Genomic DNA, 17,109 nt, shown 5'->3' on the forward strand with positions numbered 1-17,109 from the left:
TTCTATCTCTTAAACCATGTAGCTAATCCACCAGCAAATCCTTTAAATCATAATGAGAAACCAGCACTCCTCAGGACCTTCATCATCACCCCGTGGGTCAAACTACTACCATCTTTTACCAGTCATTTCCAGGTTTGCCCACCTCTAGTCAATTCCTCACAAGCATTGCAACCTTTTCAAAAGGTAAGTTCAGTCATGTTCTGATGCTGCTCAAAATCCGTGCATGCTTTTCCATTTCATAAAAAGTAAAGCCAAACCCTTACAATGGCTTACCAGGTTACACAAGATCTAAATCCTCATTATTTCTCTGACCTTCTTACCTACAATTCGTCCTCATTTCCTCTGCCCTACCCCCCTGGCATCCCTGCTCTACCTCAACTTCAAGTTCCACTACCACCTCAAGGCTCCTGCATTCCCTGTTCTTTATGCCGAGAACACTCCCTTACCACCAGGGTCAGAATTATCTTCCTCATCTGTGCAATGAATTTAATTTGGATTCTCCAAAGAAAACTTGCCATGCTTAAAAAATAGAACAGATTCAGTAGCTAACTACTGATTTATTTTCTATTGAAAAGGGCAAGTTCCATGAAAGCAGAGGACTCCCAAATTCTAAACCAATGCTAACCTGCCCAATACCAGTCAGGTGCCAGGAGAATCAGAAGGGAATCAAAAGCTGAGTTAAGTAGGGATCTTCTATTCCCATGGAATAAGGCTCAAGTGGGAGACCTCACAGTTTCAAATAGCCTAAGTCTAAGAATCCTAGGAAATCACATGTGTTATTTTTTTGCCTGAAAAGACTCTTAGCTTAGTGATCTTAAACAGAAGTTTACTTTCCTTATAGGTGCTATTTTCACTCTATTTCATATCCCAATTGAACACATATAAGCAGCTCTGCTCTTCCTCTTGAATGTATTTCTTTTTTAAATTTCCCATTAGTTACCATATTCAAATAACGAAATCTGTGTTAGAGAAAAGCAGATACATATACATAGAATAGTGCATATAGAGCCAAGCCTTTAGAGCATTAGTTAAAATCATTCTATATATAAAATTCAAGTGATCTACCTTCAATTAACCCATGGCTGTTAGATCCACTATATGTGAAGTGCCATGGTCATCACCATTGATCTTATAAAATAAAGAAAACATGACTTTGACACTCAAGGGATTTACAAATCAGTTCAGAGACACACAATTCTTAAATACAATTAATACAGTGGAAAGGGTTATAAATAAGCTACAAAGAACTTTAGGCAGAAAAAAGAAATGAGGATAAATTTAATTTAAATACTACAATTAGAAGAAGCTTCATGAGGTGACTTTTTTATATGGGTTTTAAAGGACAAAGAGAATGGAGAAAGGTCAGAAAAGGCTTAGATTATATATTCATTCATTCATTCATCCATGATAAGAATTATTTATTGAGAACCTTCTATGCATCAAGAAATGTGTTAGAGACAAGAAAGGTATTTCTCATTCAGAAAGAAGCAAAACTACAGAGGTAAGAAAAGAAACTGGCTGAGGAATTGGTAAGCTAAAAAGTAAAAGAGTGGTTAGTTAATAAAATAAAGCTGGTAGAGTGAGAACCAAAGAAGCTGGAAATGGTATCTTATTTCTAAAAGTGTATGATGTTATTGTAAAACTCAATGGAAGTATTGATTTTTATTATTATAATCAATAGTCTTGCATGGTGAGCTTCAGTACTTTGAATTCATGCCATAGCAAGGTTTTCTGAGCAGGGAAATGACATTCTAAGTATCCTTCTTAAGAGGGAAAAAAATGTCCTAACATGCCCCAAGGAACACTGGGATGATAGGGTTCCTCAAACACAAATCCCAAAAATGCCTCTAAAATAGTTCATTCTGTGCTTGCTTCAGGGCAATCTTACCCCCATTTAGATAGAAAATAAAACAGGGAAGCACGAGGCCTCAAATTTGGTTATAAAGAAACTTGCTTTAGAGGGATTTTCTTAAAACTATTAAATGCATCTGTTGTCCCAAACACAATTGTCTTTGAACTGGAGTTATGGAGTGTTAAAGCATTTATTAGGACTGATTGATACAGTGGTGATCCCCAGCCATTTCTCTTTAAAATCTCCGAGTGCCCAAACAGTCTCTCTTTACTAGGACCATCTGAACATTTCCATTTGCCTGTACAACATACCTCACATTTCCAAGCTATACAATAAGCTGTTGTGATTAAATATACCTCAGGCTCTCAATTCTGCCTTGTTCTATAAACACAATTACCTTCAGTGTTTGTATATTTAGATACTTGTATTTAATTTATGTGGACTAACGTTAGGTAAGATAATTCCACCTGTCCTGAGAATGTTCATCTTCATTTCCCACTGTCTGTCTTCCTTTAAATCTGGTTGGGGTGCTAGCCTGCCTACCAAGGCTTAAAACAGGTAGAAAACCTGTTTTCTGCTTAAAACAGGTAGAAAACAGTCCATCTTGGATACCTGACACTGGGGCAGAGATTTCACCAAAGTCAATTCAGTTAGAAGAAGAATTTAGTGCCCTGTTCAGTCAAACCCCTAATCATCAAAGAGTAGCTTCAGTAAACTATCATTTGACCATAAAGAGAAATTTCTAAGTATATCATACACTGAAATTCACTAAACAGTGTAGCTTCCCCCCAAAATAAGAAGATGGGTATCTGTTTTCCCTTTACAATCTTTCTGCCATATAATTTCATTGCCTTCCAAACTCAGTATTTCCTAGGTGTTTTTTGTGATATATGCATAGTAAACTGCAAACAAACCCTAGCTAGTGTACCTGAAGGAGTGGATGGCCAGGTAATATTCCCAGTACATACACGTAGAGTCCTTGGACTCCTACAAAGGTAAGGCTTGACTTCTTTCCACCAAAAGAAACAATAGAGATATTCAAAAGACAGGCTACAGGGCAATGAAAAGACAAAGAATTAAACAAACAAACCAAACAATAATAGTCTTTCTCCTTTTGCCCAGGTCTATGGACTGGTGATTTGTAGTGTGAGTTGAGGGGCACGTGGTATCCAAGGTAGCTGAGCACATCTGGGCCAATGCTAGAGTCGGCAGGGCCACAGTGCGTCCCCAAAAGGATGAAAATAGAAGATATACCTGAAACCTCAACTCCTGCTGCTCAGTCTTTAACTCCCTTCACATCTTCACTCTAATGATTCCCAAATTTGTATTTTTCAGATTTAACCTCTTCCCTGAACTTCAGACTCATTTATTCAACTCCCAACTCCACTTAGATGTATTGCAGTCTTCTGAAACCAAACATCCAAAGTAGAACCTCCTTCCTAAATCCACTTCTCCCAAAGACTTCTCCCTGTAATTAAATAGCACCACCTTTCCCCTAGTTTCATAGTCCAAAAGTCTGATTATCTTCCTTGATTTCTCTTTTCTCTGACATCCTTTATATAATCCATTTAACAATTTCTAACACAGCTATGTGAGAATTATACTAGGAATTTGATCAATCCTTACCAAACCTATGGCTAACACATAAAGCCAACCCCAATCTTGTCTCCCCTGGACTACCACAGAAGACCTTTAATGGAGTTCCCAGTTTCTGTACTTGTCACACACTGCCCTGGGCTCCCAGCAGTGACTTGTTCAGGCATAGCAGCCAGAGTGATCCTTCTTTGCAAGAAAATCAGATTATTACCTCAGTTCTCTGCTCAAAAATGTTCCAATGATTTACCACCAGGTTTTGAATAAACTGGAAAATCTTTAGCAGGGTCTACAAGGTCCACTATGGTCTATCTCTGCTTACTGCTTAGACTTTACCTTGACACACTGCCCCTCAATCATTTCACTGTACCCTTATCCTTGTGTTTCCAATATAGCCAGTGCTTTCCTGCCTCCAACACTGTACACTAGCTGTTACCTCTTCTCAGAATGTGTTCCCCACATTTTTTAAAGGGATAGACCCTTTATATCCTGTGGTATTTTGTCCAAATGCTGATACTTAGATCATCCTACCTAAAGTAACCCCCACTTCCACCCTCTATACACTGACCCAACTATACCCAATTACATTTTTCCCTTAACACATACACCACCTGACACATTTCCTCTTTGTTTGCTTGTTTAATACCCTATAACTTTCAAAAGAAAATAATTCCCATATAACGTCAAGATTCTGTCTCATTCACCACTGTTTCTTTGAAACTTAGTCCAGTCCCTGGCACATAATAGATGCTGAATACATATTTGTTAAATCAAAACACTATATTGGGGTGAAACAAGATTGCTGCCAACCTTCTAGCCACAGTGCATGATAGCTGCATTAAAACTACTTGGAATTAGTTTAAAGGAAATTTCTGTTTCTGTATACCATCTTATACATCCAATGCTTTTTGTGCATAGTTTCTTAGTTATTTTTTTCTTATTCTTTCTTTTTAATGAATTCAAATGAAGTGAATGGCCATGGCTCTTCTTGTTTTGTATAGCAATCATTCCCTTGAGTGTTGAAATGGAAAATTAGATACAAAGATATTTTTTTTCTTAAAATAAAGGCCTAAGGAGTGAATGGTGGTAAAACATGCAGTGAGGCTAGAATCATATGTTCTGTATATGAGAGTAGATGTTTCTCACAGAAAACCTCAACCCTGTGCAAAAATTCCTGTCTCTGGATTAGCTATCAGAGCACCCTGTAAATGTTTACACATAGGGCAACCTAAATAAAAGTCAGAATTTAATTAAACTTCCACATATGTGTACTGTAATGGATCTTACTATATATGAAATAAAGCAAATATCATTTGCTTATGTTTTAAAATTCCAAATAAAAAGGCCAATATAAAAAGTGCCAATCTTGGCAAACAGCTTGAGAGAGTAGCTGAACTTTGAGTGTTCCATCTAAAGAAATAAGACTAAAGACATGTCCCCCATACACCACTATACTGAGGATTAAATTTTTTAAAAAGTAGATGAATAGGCTTTGATAACTATAATGCACTACAGTTATTAAACAAAGGATCATTAAGAGTATTAGCAGTCAAAGAAGGTCCATCAAATCAAACCCAGGAAAGCCCTAGACTCAATTAGACAGGGTTTAACCCAGGTGTACCCTTCCTTTGCTTTAGCCCAGAAAGACAGTGTGGTATTGCAGAATAGACACAGATGCGGGAGGCAGGATACTAGGACTGGAGTCTCAACTCTAGTGTTCGCTCACTGGGTATCCTTGGGTCTTTTGCATTATCTCTCTATCCTTGATTTTATCATCTATAAAAAAAAAAGAGCCTAAAGGTGTGACCTCTAAGCATCTGCCAGCTCTCCTTGTTATGCTTTTTTTTTTTTTTAGATTTTATTTATTTATTCGTGAGAGACACACAGAGAGAGAGAGAGGCAGAGACACAGGCAGAGGGAGAAGCAGGCTCCCTGCAGGGAGCCCAGTGTGGGACTCGATACCCGGACTCCAGGATCATGACCTGAGCCAAAGGCAGATGCTCAACTGCTGAGCCACCCAGGCCTGTTATGCTTTTTATAATCCTTGGTGCAACCATTGTATGATGCTGCTAAACCATGAAAACCTGAGGTGATGTTATATAGATAACACTATCCTTATATTGATATTGCCTATCCTGACAATAAATTGAGGGAATGTCTTTAAGATAAGAGTTGCCTTAATGGGCTGATAAATCAGTCTTATCCTTGGCGCTTCAACCAGAGTGGGGCCAGGTTTGAGAGATGAACTGTGCTAGACCGTGAGAGATAGATCGTAGCCTGAGAAGTTATCTCATTGGATACATTACTTGACCCCAAGAGACAGAAACTGGGACTAAAAACTAAACAATTTAGCCCTATTATACTGTTTTGTCTCCAACTTTAGAGCAATTTTATCAAGCCTTTTGCTGTGTGAAGTGGAGGTCTTTCTGTTTCTGTCTCAGTCTCACTGACAGCCAAATGAACTACAAAGGTCTAGTGAGGTGATACTAATTTTCTCAGTCTCTGTCTATACTTCCATTGTCTTGTATACCTCCTGTTCTCATCTGCTGCTGCAAAGTTTTTCCTACCATAAGCACAAAACTAATAGAACATTTTTTACTTAAAATAAATAAATGAATAAATGAAGATTTGCTTTCAACAAAAGAGGAAAGTGAAAATGGAAAAGTGAGCTATTTCCCTACATTTATATTCAGTCCTTTCCTTTAGTGCTAGTGCTGCATCCTATAAAGAACAAATATAGGGAGATTGTTTGACTTAATTTTGTAGATTTTATTACAGAACATTTATTTTTAGTTTATTAAGACTGATTATCTTATCTTTTAATTCTCTTAATACTGACCGAGATTTCCCATGTCCCGAGCGTAAGTTCAGGCTGACTCACTTGAACATCTTAAGAAAAAAAGAGCAGATTTCCAGGAGTCACTAAAACCTGAAATTTAAAAAGGAAGGTCAAAGAAGAGGATGGGGGGATGGGGGGAGGGAGAGGAGAGGAAGAGGAAAGGGAAGGGGAGAAAAGGAAGAGGAAGGAGAAGAAGGCAAGATAGAGGAGGAGGAAGAAGGAAGGAAGGGAAACAAGGAAGAGAGAAAGAGGAAAGAAGGAAGGAAGGAAAGAAGGAAGAGGGGAAGGAGAAGAGGAAAAAAGAAAGAAAGAAAGAAAGAAAGAAAGAAAGAAAGAAAGAAAGAAAGAGAAAGAAAGAAGAAAAGAAAGAAAGAAAGAAAGAAAGAAAGAAAGAAAGAAAGAAAGAAAGAAAGAAAGAAGAAAGAAAGAAGCCTTTCTCAGTTAAACAAACAAGAAAAAATTAATTTCAGGCAAGTCTTCAGCACTGCAAGAATACTTAAGCAATGGAATCTGCCTAAGGGTCTGGTTTAGGAATAAGCATCAGATATAGCATGTGCAGTTCTCAGGAAACCACACACCTAATTCCTAGTAGAGTTGAGTCAAGCCTTTATCCTTCTACTATTCAAAAGTAGATCCCTCTAGTTTGGAGTATAGTATTTCCTTTCCCAACCACAGTATTAAAAGCCAAAGTCATGGATGCTCCAAAGAACTATTAACAATCCCTGTCTTAGTTTTGTTTCCTTCCAAAGGAAGACTGTAAGAATCAGTCTGTCTGTATGTCAGAATTTCACTTGCTTACTCCCCATTCATCAGAGAAACTGCAAGTACATTTGGCAGAAGGATGGAGAGAACATGGTGGGATTGTGCATCATCTCATATCCACCCAAATTATATTTTCTGCTGATCATAGATTATTATATTGGAAATAAGAGAGGAAATAAGTAAGCAATTGGTATCATGGGAGGAAGAAAAGGATAAACCTCCCTAACTCTGTAATTCTGGGAAGAGTCTATGGATTATTATAGTAGCGAAAAAGAAATTCGAGTTTTATTATCAAGACCAGCAGTCTTTGCAGGGTGCAAAATAACCCACTGGGATGCAGAAAGAAATTATTAGACTTTCTATTTATAATATTAAGCTAAAAATATAAAGCAAATAAGCTTCACTCATGTTGCCATGTGAATTGTCTCTGAAGTCTTTGCTTGGGTCAAAAATAAGGTGGTCCCAGGTCTCATGGGGTAGACAGGTGTCCTGGAGGCATACTGAGGCCCTACAACAGGGGCTTATAGCTTAAGCTTTTTTTGTTTGCTCACTTTAAGCACATTGCAGCATGCTGTAGTTCCTGTGGGCCAGGTTGAGCAGACTTGCATATTATATTATCTGGTTTTAATTAAACTATCATAAAATGGACAAATGGTTTAAATGATTTTTTCCCCAGAGCTGCAGACTGAAGATAGTACTACGAATGCAAGCAAAGTGAGCAAGTCAAAAAGAGGCCAAACTGACATCTTCCCTTAACCCTGTAGGTAGCTCTTTCTTTACCAGCCACAAGATGAAGCAAAAATAATGCCTTTGTAAGCAGTTCTGACAAGGCATCAGCTAAAATACTAGAAATCATCAGGAAGATTCTCTGAAATATTTACAGATACCATTGTCAAGAATGAACTTTATCCTAAGTGTATATTTTGTTATAAGCTACTAGCTATACATAGTATAAATTCAGCATGATTAATAAGATAAGTATTAATAAAATACTTTTTAAAATAAAATATCTTTCATTTTATTCTCAAGTCTTTCACAAGTAATATAGTAGAATATATACTATGTAGTAGAATAGCTGCTATGGCTTAATGTTGTAATTTATGGATACACTAATAGATATTAATATACAATATAAATATAAACATTTGAACAATTCAATATTTGATAATGTTTAATGCTAGGATTCTTGAAAAACAATGGAAACCACTGTTTTAAGAAAATGTTTTTAAATAGATGAATAACCTGAAAATCTAGTTTTGGAAAGATAACTAGCCGATTGTATTACAGGGAATGGATTGTAAGAAAATATAAGAGCACAACAATAACAACAACAAAAAGAAAATATAAGAGCAGACTTATCCACCAAGAAGCTGATTCAATAGTGAAAATGAGAGTCAAAGCAGATCTCAAGGAATCAAGTAGGCTTCTTTCTAGTTATTACACTGCACAATGGTCCTGAGTAGCAGTATTTGTCCACAGGGAATTGACTTTTAGAGAAATAATATAACCCAGAGGAAAAATGTAATAGAGTTAAAACAAAAACAAAGGGGAATAATCGACGAAAGAAATCAGACCACCACCCTCCATTAGCTGTTCTGAGCTAAAACCAAGGGGAGGTGAAAAGAGAAACTTCTCCCTCTCCTAGTAAAAGAACGAAATCTGCTCTTTCCTTCACAGGATCCCTGTGACTTATATTTGAAAGGATCTACGATGCCAGCCTTCTGTGCTTCTCAAGTTTTACTAGGCAAAGAAATCTTGTGAGGATCTAATGAAAATTCGGGTTCTAACTCAGTAACTAGATTAGAGCCTGGGAGTCTGCATTTCAAACACTATCTCTGATAATGCTATTGCTGGTGGTCAGCAGGTCCCATTTAGAGGAGCAGGCTTTAAAGCAATCATCTCTAAACCTATTTGAACATGCATTATGCACCATAAAAAATGCGAGACCATACATTCCCCCATATATATGGATTTATTAATGTGTAAAGTAATATATTTTTATCACTTGCTACCAATATTATGGGTGTTATAAAATGCAACCAAAAGCAGAAAATTGCAAATGATAATATTTACAACAAATGTAGATAGAAGTTCTGATGTCTTCTTCCTTCATTCCTCACATAGGATCATATTTTGTACTCCCTGTACAGGCACCAACTCTGGAGGTTGCAGGTCTAAAAGGTGAATGTTAGTTACTTGGGTTATTTGGCCTGAAATGTGGGTAGTAACTCCAGGTAAATAGCAGTGCTTTCAGATATTTACATAAGCCAGTTCTAAAAGCTTCCAAAATGGGAATTGGTCAAATCTTGTGTATATTTCTAATATATAATTTCTTGTAAACTTAATTCTTTTGAAAATAGCATGATTATCCATCACTAATTATTAATCCTTACAAAATATATTTAAATTAAAATAAATAGCAATTTTCAAATAAATACAAAAAACCTAGAATCAATCAAGTGTTTTTTTAACTAAGCTGAACTGAAATCATGCAAATTCCTACATAATCAAACGCTTATATATTCTTTTGGCTATTTTTCACTTATATTCTGGGTAATCAAGAATCTCATTTTGCATACATGACAGCTCTAAACTGTCTGAAAGGGGGTCCATCAAAACAGAATCATCTACCTTCCCAAACTTCCAAAATGGCTCATAAAAGAAATGGAGAAAATAAACCTAAGTGTCTTGGGTTAATTATGAAATTATATGATTATTTTTCCCTCAAAGCAAGGAAAGTTTTCTTGACAACAACCTCTCTGCTATGAATTCACCAATCTTACTGACTTAGTAAAATATTTAAGCAAGTTCTCAAAATCTAGAGTGCATAAGAATTCCCTATGGAATTTGTTTAAAATACAGATTCTTCCTTATAAATCTGAATGAGAAAGAAACTAGAGAGCCCAGAAACAGGCACAAATCTATGAAAGTATGATTTTTAAAAGATTTTATTTATTTATCTTAGAGAGACGTAGAGAGAGAGCATGAGTGCAGGGAGGAGGAGGGAGGGAAAGGGAGAAAGAGAATCCCAAGCAGACTCTGCACTGATCACAGAGCCTGATGTGGGGCTTGATCTCAACAACCCTGAGATCATGCCCCGAAACAAAATCAAAAGTTGGATGCTTAACTGACTAAGCTACCAAGAAACCCCTGTGAAAATGTGATTTTTTTAAAATAGAAATGACTTTAAAAAAAGATTTTATTTACTTATTCATGAGAAACATGAGAAAGAGAAAGGGAGAGAGGCAGACACAGGCAGAGGGAGAAGCAGGATCCCTGAGGTGAGCCTGATATGGGACTTGATCCCAGGACCCCAGGATCATGACCTGAGTCAAAGGCAGACACTCAGCCACAGAGCCACACATGTGCCCCTAGACTGGAAATGACATTTCTAATCAAATGATGGAATATTCAATAAACAGTACTAGAATAATTGGGTTTCCATATGGATAAAAATTAAAAAGTTATTTGGATCTCAGGAGGAAATAGATAGTATATGTATATCAGATACTTTGAGGAAGGTTTTATAAAGGCATATTTACAGTGATGCTGGCAGGATACAGTGAAACCACAAAAGATGTTCTAACCCAAGGCTAGAAACACAGAACTATTACTACCTCTAGACTCAAAGAGGAATAGGCTAAGGCTTACCAGAATCTGGAAGTAGAGCTGTTGTATAAGAACAACCTTGACAGGAGATGTAACTGTTATCAAGAGGTACAAACCAGCCACACGCAACACTTTGGGGAAACTGCTAGGATTCAGAACTATTGTGGTCTGTATAAATACCCCATCTTACTTTCTTCTCTCCCTCCAATTTTCTTCATTCCCTCAATTGCAGAGTTCAAGGGAGCTCTTTGTTGTACAAGATGTAGATGAGTATTTCTGGCAGAGGGCAGGGTGCAAAAAAAGAGAAGAACTGGCCTGGAGGGATAAACATAAGAGATCCAGCACAGTTTCCTAATGCATACCATTCATATAATCAACTCAAGATGCATTAAGATTTCTCTTCTTAATTCTGGTATTCTTAAAATATGGTTACTCTTGGTTTAGATTTACATAAAATAATATACTTCACTTTAGGAAACTTTGCATAGTCCAGGGGAAAATTTTCTCACCATGAGCTAAAATAAAATCATTATCTTATGGTTCCAGTTCTTACCAAGAAGCAGAACTAGTACAGTTTCTGGCTGCCTCTCTCAAGAACGAACCCAAAAGCAGTATAGAAGAAACACCAAGACAGGTGAAAAACTGAAAAATCTTGGGGTTGCACACTTGTTTGTGTGGTGTTCTGGTTTTGTCAGAGGATAAATAGCGAGAGTTCTTTCACTTACCCCTGACCATCGCTTTGGGATCAGTGAATGATTCTCAAAGTCTGGTTCCAGGCAACCAGCATCACCATCACCTGGGGACTTGTGAGAAATTCAAATTCCTAAGCACTATCCCAGACAAATTCAATCAGAAACTGAAGGGGTAGAGCCCATAAATCTATGTTTTAACAAGCTTTCCAAGAGACTCTGATACACACTATGTTAGAGAACCAGTGAGATAAACTATGTCAACATCTATGCTAGGGCTGTCAGATTTAGCAAATAAAGTTAGTTTGAATTCTAGATAAATAATAATATTTTTCTTATTGTAAATATACTACAGAAATTCAGTTTAACTGAGAATCTTGCATTTTGTTGGGCAACTCTCTTTATACCTATAAATCTTCAGAACTCTGGTCCAGGTGTCTTCTATGGCAAACCCAGAAGCTTAGCAGCACATTGATGGTAAGGAGTGGGAAATTTAGATGAATACTAACTCAGTACTATTCAAAGTGCAGTATTCCAACCAGAAGTAATTGTTTGAAAGCTTGTAAGAAAGGTAAGTCCTCAACGCCCCCTCAGAGCTGTGGAATCAGAAACTCTGGGGATGGGACCAAAGAACCTATGGTATATCAAGCCCTGTAGGTGATTCTCTGTGCCCCAAAGTTTGAAAACCATTGCTCTAACTAATCTCAGGCAATGAATTCCACCCCTTTCCTATAGAATTCAGCAAGCTTAATGAGTCATGGGATATTTATAACCTTAAGTACTTACATAAGAAAAGTAGAAAACCTCAAAATTAAAAAAAAAAAGAAAACCTCAAAATTAATGAGCTAAGTGCCAATTTTTACAAGTTACCCAGAGAATATATATGAAGTAGAAGAAGGAGGAGGAGAAGATGGGGGAGGAGTGGAGGGGGAGGAGCAGGAGGAAGGAGAAAGGAGAGGGAAGAGGAGAAGAAGAAAGAGGAAGAAGAGGAAGAAGGAAGAGGAAAAAGAGGGAGAAGGAGGAGGAGGAGAAGGAGAAGGAGAAGAAAGAAAAGAAGAAACAACAGAGGTAAGGCACAAATTAATAAAATAGAAAGTAAATGCAATGGTAATGGTAAAAAAATATATATATATACCCTAGTTGGTTCTTTGAAAAAAATTAAAATAGACAAATCTCTAGCAAAAATAATCAAGAAATAAAGAAGACAAAAATTATCTTAAAAAGGAATATTATAAAGATTGAGACAAAGGCAGAGTAGAAATTTATAGGAGATAAAGGAGTATGTCAACATTATACTACAAAAATTAAAAATTCAAGCGGAGTAGACAAATTCTTGAAAAATATAACTGATCAGACTGAGTAAAAATACAATCAAAAGCTTGATGAATTTTATAACTATTAAGATTGTAGCAGTTAAAGAAACACTAAGCCAAGAGGGGTTTAGTATTCATTTTTATCCATCTTCCAAAGCAGAAAAAAACAAACAAACAAACATGTTTTAACAGAAAGATTACCCAGTGCAATAAGATTTAAGAAAAGAGAAAGAAAAAAAAAAAAGACTCAAAAGGAGAAAACAAAGTGCCATAATTGGAAGATAGTGTAAGTGTAAACATAGAAAACCTAAAATAATGTACAGAAAATGTTTAGAAATAATGGGAGCACTTGGCAGGATGGCTATGTTAACTTGTAAAAAGCAGTTATTTAAACAACATAGAAATAGTGAAGAGTATAAAATATCAATAAGATTGGCTATGCTAACATGTAGATTTTATTTAAAGAAAGTCACCTTCAAGAATGTGGAAAAATCAGTTTCAAACTGGAAAAGGATATTTAGAATACAAAAAAATAAAATAATTAATATCAAAAATTCATTTTAAAAATTCTAAAACTAACCAAAAACACAAGAAACTAGTAAAAAAAAAAAAAGAAAGAAAGAAAGAAAAAGAAGAAAGAAAAGTTAGCAGAGAAAGGAAACAAGAAGAGATATTTCATAGAGGAGTAAATGCAGATGACCAAATCAACTTATGAGTAGTTATTCAACATAATTAGAGATCAGGACCATGCCAATCACGACCACAATGACAACATTTTATACCAAACTTAGTAGTCTGACAATATCAAATACTGGAGAGAGGGGCACTGATAGAATATTCTAGACCTCTCTGGAGGGGTTATAATCGGGCACCTATTTTGGGATAGGATTTGTTATTTTGGAAATACACTTCTCTCCCTTGGGAAGTGGGCATGGCTATAGAAGCTGTGTGCAGTGTGGAGCATTGTTTCCTTCCTTTTTTTTTTTTTTCTTCTTTTTTTTCTTTTTTCTTTTTTTTCCTTTTACTTGAGTATGGTTGACACACAATGTTACATTAGTTAGACAGCTTTTTCTTTATTGTTCATCAGGCCTTTTTCCTCGGGAAGAAGGTATTATGTGCCCTGTGTAGTGGACAGGAGTTACCTGTTGTGCTTCTTTCTCTTGCAGCAGAGAGTTCAAGCTAGGATAGCTATTTCATAGTGAGCTTATATGACAAAGACTGGTCAGGATATGCTATGTCAGAGTCCTTTCATTTTATGTATTTATGTATATTTATTTGTTTATTGAGCCCTTTTATTTTCACTTATATCACACCAGTTGTCCCCACAACCCACTCCTACAGCCTGCCACTGCTGACTGTGATCCCAGGGAGACCCCTTTTGTTTGAGACCATCCCTATTTTGTATGTTGAGATAGTCATTTTATTTTACTTTTTATCATGTTCTCAATTACAGGATTTTGTAGCATCCATAGATGCCTAAATGCTATAGTTTTCTGAGGGACAGCTCCCCAGGATCCTACTGGCACTGCGGGTATTTTTTTCCCCTGTCATTTCACTGAGCTTTCAGGAGAAAGCAGGTATAACGTCAAATGAATCATCAGCCATTTTGAACTAAAAGTTCTCAGAAATTCCTTTAGAATGAGGACAGGCAGTGAGGACTGGTTTGGTCTCTTTGAAAAAAAAAAAATGTTGCTGATGATTTAGAAAGATGTGTTCCAGTGGTTTGAGTCATGATTCTTAAATTATTTACCAGATTCAGACTGAGCTGCTAGAAATGAACAAAAACAAACAGAATGAACCTAAACGAAAATTGGGTTGCCAACGATTGAAGCTCTAAATAGCAAGTCTACAGCCCCCAGTGCAAAGGCTATAGCCCTCACACGACAGTGGCTTTCAGACATCCAAACCATGTATGCATGGTAAATACATTAAGACTTGTTGAAATGATAAGAAGTGGAATTTTAAATAATCTCTTAGAATGGCTTTACTTTCTCACTCTCTTGTTTTCTCCCATTGGAAATGGACACTTACATTCCCCAAGAGAGGTCTGAAATTTTAATTTAATTTTGTTTGTAAGACATTCTAACCCACTGAAATGAGAGATATAGTAAAAACTTGCATGCAGGTCTTTCTTTCTTTCTTTCTTTCTTTCTTTCTTTCTTTCTTTCTTTCTTTCTTTCCTTTTTCTTTTTCTTTCTCTCTTTCTTCTTTCTTCTTTCTTCCCATGGCTCTGTTAGGAAATTTTCTTTCCAATTCATTGAAAGGGGTAGTTTGACTAGGTTACACACATGAAAAGTATCAAAATTTCCAGACATTCTGTCTACTGGGGCATCTAAGGTTTATCTTCACTACTATGCAAGATCTCCATCAATGAACTTCACCTTTTCTTCCGTATTCCTTTCATTTCCCACCCTCTTTGGCTGTACCCTAGCTTTCTATCATATTTAAAATAGAAACATTATCCTGTCTAGGTCTTATGATGATTTGCAATGACCTAGCTCTGCCCTTCTTTCTCCCTGTTACTAGTCTCTAATCACATTAATTTGGTTTCAGAAACATGTCAGAATCCTTGCCTCTGTGCTTTTCTTCCCTCTGCTTAGAATGTTCTTACTCTTCCTCCCCTCCTTGCTGGTTTCCTTGTGAACTTCCATTTTAAGTATTGCTGTTTCTAAGAAGGCATTTCTTTCCATGCAAACCCTTAGCACCTAGAGCTCTTCCTTTAGAGCAATTGTCAAAACTGTAATCTTATACATGTTTCTTGTTCAATGAGCCTCCAGTTCTGCACTAGGACATGCATAATACTAATGTGGTTTCCCATATGCATATAATCAATGCACAGTGCCTAAAACTTAGGAGTTTTCTAAAACATACTTACTGAAAAGGTAGAATTTTAGGTAAGTGAGGGCTGAAGTATGCACTTGAAGCATCAGCCAGCTCAGATTCAGCTGGTCGTATGTTGCAGACATCTAAAGTACTAAACAGCAGTGGCATTGTTTTATCACTCCCCCTTGGGTTGACAGGCCCCTCTTACAGCCCTGGCTATTCACCCCTGATGGGACCTAATCTCACCATTCGTTCTAAGTAGGAATCTATCCAAAAGATTAGAGACCTGAGAATATTTATTGGCATCTTTGGGTAAGTCACAAAAGCTCTCTGAGCTAGAGTTTCTTCACGTGGAAATAAGATGATAACACTCTGTTCCAGCTCAGCTGGGGTGTTATATCAGAGCCCTTAAATACTGATTGTAGAGCATAAGCTAGATGTCAGTTCCTTTCCTCACTGTTGCGGTTGTGCCCAATATTAGGCCAAGGCGTGCAGTTTACCCAAGATCACCCTTACTTTTGCCACCAATTGCAGGTTAGGGATGTGATTTCTCCAAACCACTTTCAGGTTCAATAGTTTGCTAGAGTGACTCACAGAACTCATTAAAGACTGTTATATGTACAATTACACATGGGTTCACAGTGAAAAGACACAGATTAAAATCAGCCAAGGAAAGACACATAAAGGAAAGTCTAGGAGGGCTCCAAATGTGGAACTTCCAACCATCCTCTCTCTCTGGAGTCCACACAGCATCAATGCCTCCATATGTGTGACAATATGCATGGAGCATTGCCAACCAGGAGCATGCACTGAGCCTTAGTTTCCAGAGTTTGTATTGGCATGATTGATTGCCCATGTGGTTGACCTCCATCTCCAGTTTAACTGATCCTTTGTGATCTAAAATCCCCACCTTAAGGCATATGGTTACCAGCTGGCTTGGCCCAAGGTCCCCAGTGTGACCAAAGTCCCAGGCAAACAAAGATACTCCCATCAGGCATGCCATTCCAAGGGATTAGAGACAAGCTCCTAGAAGACAAAGGCCAACTCCTCTTTGGGAAAGTAAATCACTTAGTACCCAAATTGGACATTGCTATTTGTTCCTGAGACAAATACCCAGTTTTCACACTCATCTTCCTCACCAATTCAAAGTCCCATATCAATTTCCCTGGAAAATTTATTTTTCTTGGTGCCTTCTCCTTGGCCTTTGACATGGACTCATCCACAAGGTGAATGCAAGTATGTTTGTTAATATATTATAAAAATATTGTTGTGCTTTTCTCTAGGTTTCTCTAAAATGACCTTTTTAGCTCAATTTGATGGCAATATGACATAGTGGTTCAGATGGACTTTGGAGTCAGAATCCTAGAACTATCACTGACCAGCTCTGTGACCTTCAAAAAGTTATTTAACCTCCCTGGTCTCCTTCTTCTTATCTGCAAAGAGAAACAAATATATTAGTATCTACCTCATGGAGCTGTGAAATTTCAATGACTCAATACATATAAAGCTTATAGAACAGTGTCTGGCATACTGTTCAATAATGTTTTCTATTTTTAAAAAAATTAATATTTATTTTTCATGCTGCCACATATCCCATTTGTCTCACTTGCCATGCCATTTCACTGCATA

At 36.9% G+C, this 17,109-nt stretch overlaps 1 long non-coding RNA gene across 1 annotated transcript in view; it reads left to right on the forward strand.

The window, feature by feature from the left end:
* LOC140617575 (uncharacterized) overlaps nucleotides 1-7,951 on the forward strand; it is a 79,224-nt gene extending 71,273 nt beyond the window's left edge. The window contains exon 6 of the long non-coding RNA XR_012017777.1: nucleotides 7,723-7,951. This is a non-coding gene — a long non-coding RNA (uncharacterized lncRNA). The remainder of the gene's footprint in view (nucleotides 1-7,722) is intronic.
* The last annotated feature ends 9,158 nt before the right edge of the window (nucleotides 7,952-17,109 follow it).

This window comes from Canis lupus, chromosome 2 (genome assembly GCF_048164855.1).
Source record: "Canis lupus baileyi chromosome 2, mCanLup2.hap1, whole genome shotgun sequence".
Taxonomy (NCBI): domain Eukaryota; kingdom Metazoa; phylum Chordata; class Mammalia; order Carnivora; family Canidae; genus Canis; species Canis lupus.